The sequence below is a fragment of the Mus musculus genome, chromosome 15 (genome assembly GCF_000001635.26).
Source record: "Mus musculus strain C57BL/6J chromosome 15, GRCm38.p6 C57BL/6J".
Classification (NCBI taxonomy): Eukaryota; Metazoa; Chordata; class Mammalia; order Rodentia; family Muridae; genus Mus; species Mus musculus.
Genome location: NC_000081.6, coordinates 65,701,042 through 65,707,041, shown reverse-complemented (window position 1 = coordinate 65,707,041; position 6,000 = coordinate 65,701,042).

The following is a 6,000-nucleotide window of genomic DNA, read 5'->3' as shown; positions in this document are numbered from 1 at the left end:
ATATAAGGAAGGAAGGTTTGTTAGATGAGGGGAACCCGTGCTGGGGAACAACCCATACAAAGGTTCTGAGTATTAAGCTTGAATCACTTTGAAGTAACAAAGCCAGGGAGACTAGGTGGGAAGAAAAAAGGAGGTGATTAGTCAATAGAAAATTAGACCCCAGAAAAAATGATAAGAATTTCTACCCTATTTGTGCATTCTGGGACTTGGGAGATAACTACAGGATCAATTTGGAACCCACTGTGCTTACTAGACCTACTATGGGTCAGACTGGAGCTGAAACGTCACTGGTCAGCTGATCTCCATAAGTCCGGACTTTAACCTGAGGGCTAAGGTCTTTATTAGGGTTTCCCAGAATTGGTATCAGCTCATAGCCAATATCTAGTAGCTTCCCTCCATCTGATGATTGCCTTTACTTCAGTATGTAGTTACCCCAATAAAGGACCATGGGTTCCCTTTGGGAAAGAGGTTACTAGTGGAATTTCAGTAGCATAGCATAGCTCTTCCAAAATGACAGCTGGTCTTCCCTTAGTTCAAGGGTAGAAATTGGTTGATGGATGTCCTAGTGTGTTTTCTTTTGGGATAAAACACTCATGACTTTTTGGCGAGAAAAAAAAAAGCTTTACTTCCTCTTATAACTGTAAGGTTATAATCTACCACCGAGGAAAGAGAGGGAAGGAACTCAAGGCTCCTATCGGGAAGCAGGAACCAATGCAGAATCTTGGAAGAATGTTGTTTATAGGCTTGCTCCTTGTGGCTTGCTCAGTTTCCTTCCTTCCTTCCTTCCTTCCTTCCTTCCTTCCTTCCTTCCTTCCTTCCTTCCTTCCTTTTTTCCTTCCTTCCTTTATTACTAATTTTATTCATTTAGATTTCAAATGACATCCCCTTTCCCAGTTTCCCTTCCACAACCCCCCTATCCCATCCTCCTTCTCCTATTCCCCCTTTGCCTCTATGAAGGTGCTCCTCCATCCACTTAACCTCTCCCACCTCACCATTCTAGCATCCCCCTTACGCTGGGGCATCGAGCCTGCACAGGACCAAGAGCATCCCCTCCCATTGATATCAGATAATGTCATCCTCTACTATATATATGTATCCGGAGCCATGGATTCCTCCATTTATACTTTTTGGTTGGTGGTTTAGTTCCTGGGAGCTCTGAGTGGTCCAGTTAGTTGATCATGTTCTTCTTATTGGGTTGCAATCCCTTTAAGCTCCTTCAGTCCTTCCCCTAGCTCTTCCACTGGGGTCCCTGGGCTCAGTCTGATAGTTGTGTGTGTGTATCTGCATCTGTATTGGTAAGGTTTTTTGTTTTGTTTTGTTTTCAGCTTGCTTTCTTATATAATCCAGGACCATCTACGCAGGTTGGCACCACCTCCTCCTTGGACTGGATCCTTTCCGTATCAGTCATTATGAAAGTGTAGTACAGACCTATATAGAGAGCAAGTTAATAAAGACTCCCCACCCCCTGCCAAGTTAGGTTTTCTCTTCCCAGGTGATTCTATCTTGTGTCAAATTCACAAAACTCTCCAGAAAAATGTGATACTGTTCTGTTACTATTACTCAATGTAGCCTTTCATTCAGTTTTTTTCTTCCTGTGCAGAGACTGTGGGAACTCTGGTCTGCATCCTAGAATCAGATAGGTTAAGCTGGATCAGGTTAGCCATCATTATATAACAGGCGCCCAGACCTTAGCACAACTGACACCAGGTTGGGGGCACCATTCCGGTCTTAGAACCCAGCACATAGGTCCCAACACCTGCCAAAAACAAAACAAAGTGCTAATTTTTTGAAGACCTAGTCCATAGTTCCAGGACTCAGGTAAGTTTTTAGATATACTAACCTTGCTTTTTGGCTTCTGTAGTTTCACTTCTCATCAACTATTCTTGCTAACTGAAGTGTGCCAAGCATGGTATGGTTTTTGTGCATAAAAGAGAAAGAACTAGTATGATTTAGGCAAGTTCCCCATACAATCACAGGCAGGCTTTCTACTCAGCTTAAGTGTGTCTGTTCATGTGTGTTCTCTGCTGGAGTTACCCTGAAACAGTGTTCCATTCAAAGGTGGTGGTGGTAGAAGGGTGAATATAGTACAAGCAGTTCAGCAGGGGACAGCACCTCACCAGAGTCCAGACAGCTCTTGAATGAGCCTCACATTCAATATATCCTGAATATATCCACTAACCCCTACAACCGAAGCCTTCCTCCTTTTTCTGCCTGTTTAAAAGCTCATCTCACACTCTTCTGACTGTTCTCAGGACATTATGTATATTATGACTTGTGTAGGAGATGTCTAAAAGGCATATGAGCTGAAGCTTGGTTCCATTCCACCAGTGTCCAGAGACGCAGTCTTTGGAGAGTGATGAGATTTTGAAGTCTCCTGTTTCATCTGTGCTTTAATCACTTGATAGATTAGTAGTTCAATCCCTTGTTTGGAGGGATGTGAAATCTAGATGTGGGGCAGACTCCTTGAGGAGTGATTTAGAAGGGCAAAAATCTTGTCCCTGGCTTCTTTGTCTCTCCTTTACTTTCCACCTACACCGAGTTAACCCTTTCTGCTCTACTATACTTCCATCACCATAATGCCATTTTAGACCCAAACAGCGGGCCATGGACTGACTGTAAAGGGTGAACAAAAGGAACCCCCCCCCCTTTTGAATTGTTTCTTTAGGGTATTTGTCAGAGATAAAAATCTGACTAATGGAATGGAGGATGTCCTTCTGAGTACTTCAGTCTGATTTCTTTGCACAGTCCTGTCTGTTGGTAGCACCCTGTCTGTTGGTCTGGACCCTCTCACGTCAGACCTTAAGAAAGTGCAACATCTAAGTCTTTAAGTACCCAGCTTGTAACTTGACTCCACAGTTAGCCATCATCTGTCCTGAATCTTGAGTGCTCTGTCTTGAAGTTAACTGTTTGAAGGCACAACTAGTGCCCTCCATGGCAGAGCAGTACCACCAGCACCTTGCAGTTCTGGGCTTACAGTAGTTGTTCTGTGGTTATTTTCACATTTTGAAATCTTTTTAACTGTGACATTTCACAAATTTACTCCTGTGCTCTGATGTCTTTCTTTGCCTTCATAATAGAATTAAAAAAAAAAAACCCGACATTTAGATTGTATGTGTGCCCCCTCCACTTCTTTTAGACACTCCTGTGTCTAATAAGGCACTTAGCTCTATTTTCCTTGAATGGCTTGTTTAGGGTAAGAACACCTATTCTGAGGAAACGCATAGGCATGGGGAAGTGCTTGCTGATGGCCAGGAGATGGTGCTGCAGGAGAGGCATGCAGACCATAGTATTTTCTTCCACTTTGCAGTGTGGAGGAATGATGCTTTTTCATAGTAATATTTGCTTTCTCTCTCCTTAGGTGGTGCTGTGACAGTGGATCCGAGACTGAAAGAATGTGCAAACTCCAGTGTTGTTGCTGAGAAATATTTAAATATATGCTGCTCTGCAGCCAGGGAGAAAGCATTTCTGAGAATCAGAATATAATAAACCTAATGTTCTCTAGCAACAAAGTCTTCTGACTCCATTACAGGCAGAAAATGGCAGATCACACTCATGAATTACAAGAATAAATTTGCGGGCTGACTTAACACGTATCTTCCAGACCTGCTGTTTTCAGCCACAGCTCTTGAGTCTGCAAAGAAACCACCCCAATTTGGACACTCTAGGCTTTAACTGCAGCCCTATGGCAAGGGGTTTGTTAGTTGGGACGACTCTCTGCTTGTTTGTGTGTGTGTGTGTGTGTGTGTGTGTGTGTGTGTGTTTGGGTGGCCTCCTTGTTACAGCCTTTGACTATTCATTGTTACTGTAGAATGCATCATTTGATCTTTCAGGCTAGAGGGACAAGCACTCTCTTCCTCATTTACTACCTCTTCCTCCTGCACTACCCTGCCTAATAAAGGGTGAGAATTCTTCAGCAAAGCAAAGGGAAGCTCTTATTGTTTAGAATTTAGTTCCAAACTCCATGCTTCTTGTGACCCATTCCTCAAGGTTATTCCATAGAGAGACCTACATATCCTGAAGAGTTTATAAGATCTAGATATTATGTTCGATTCTTTCTGGCATACAACTTAATCTTTCTTGCAGTGTGGTTCACTCATTATCAACGTTTCTACTTGAGTAGAGGAAACAGGCTACATATGAAATGACTCTTCCAAAGGCTCATTCATTGGAAGCTTGGCTTTCATATGTTGACACTAGTAAGACATGATTAATCATGAGGGCATTAACTTCATCAATTCACTGGTGAGTTTACAGTTGAATAGGTTATTAGAAGGCAGAGCCTGACTGGAGGAAGTGGGTCATGGGATATGCCCTGGAAGGGGTTTTCTCATCTCTGGTCTCCTCTTATCTATCTTTGTTTCCTGACAGCCATGAGATGAACACATTTGCACTACCATACACTTATAGCATGATGTTCCAGCCCATCATAGCCCAAACAATGACACCAATATCCATGACCTGAAACTATGGCTCAAAACACATTTTTTTAAAAATGTTATGCTATGTTTTGTATTTTGTTACAGCAGTAAGAAATTACTAACAGAGAGATTTACGGTAATTTGTTTTAAGACCAACATTGAGAAAACAGTATAGCCAGAATCAGGATTCTGACTAGCATCTTATTTTCCCCTATTATACATGTCAAATTAATCTTACCACCTTCTGGTTCTACAGACCTTGATATTCATTTTCACTGTGGGGCCTATTATGTAGCTTCCCCCAGACTCCCTTTAACTATACTTTAGTATAGTTAGGATTTCAGTGCATACCTTCTATTTGCCCTTGTTTATTTAAAAGACAGCCTTCAAAATTAGGCTCTTTGAGAAGTGTTTTATGTGTCAGGTGCTTTTTCTTGCTGTTTCTGCAGGGCTACTGTACCATGTGTAATTGACTTCATCTTGATTTTCATTTCCAATTTTCCCAAAGCATAAAATGAATGACTTCCTCAATTCTACTTGGCCATGAGTCAAGAGGTTGTACTTCATAGGCAATATGCCTTAGTACAGTAGTTTTTACCCTCCTAATGTTGGGACCCTTCAAAACAGTTCCTTATGTTGTGGTGACCCCGGCCATAAAAGTATTTTTGTTGGTGCTTCATCACTGTAATTTTGTGACTGTTATGAATAATAAATGTCTGTGCTCTTCTAATTGTTTTAGGTGACCCTGTCAAAAAGTTGTTTGACCCCCAGATGGATTGAGACCCACAGGTTGAGAACCACTGCCTCAGTAGAAAGAAAAATAAGTCCTTACCTTCTTTAATTTGTGAAAATGTGATGGGGTGAACACGTGTAAGATTCAGAACACTGGGTGGCACTGTTTCCTTTCCAAGAGGACATCCATTCAGAAAGACCATCCTATGATTGCTAAGACCTTAGCTTGAGCCCTGGTGAAATTATATATACCTGGTGAGACAAAGGTGACTCACTGACATGAGAGCATTTCCTTCTCTCCCCTGATGGAATGAATTATGTCCCTGTGGCCTTTTCCAGGAAGATCTAACATACTTGGAGCTATCAGTTGTTCTCAACATTATTGTCCATGTTATATAAATATTTGCTGCTTTCAGGATGACAGTCTGATTTTTGAAGATTAGAACCACATCTACCTTTTTCCTGTCCGTTCTCCCTTTTCCTTTGTGAATTTTAAAATTATTGTTAAGGATCCATCTTGGTACACTCTGGTATATTTCTGCCTTTCTACTATGATCCTGAGTCCTTTCTCTATCTTAGTCGTTAAATTCTGTCCTCCAAAGCATATTCCTGGAAGTCAATTATCAATCAATAGCAAAGATAACAATGAAGATATGGAGCAAGTGTAGAAGCAGTCCAGATAAGCCAGTGCAAGATGATCCCAACACTGCTGGGAGGAAAAGATGACTTCTCCACAGGAATGTGTGGAGCTGGACCATGCTACATCCATTGAGATTCCTTCATTTATTCTAAGATCATTTTTATCCCAAAATTGTTTCTTGGACTTTCGTAGCTTGACCTCAGATTGTGA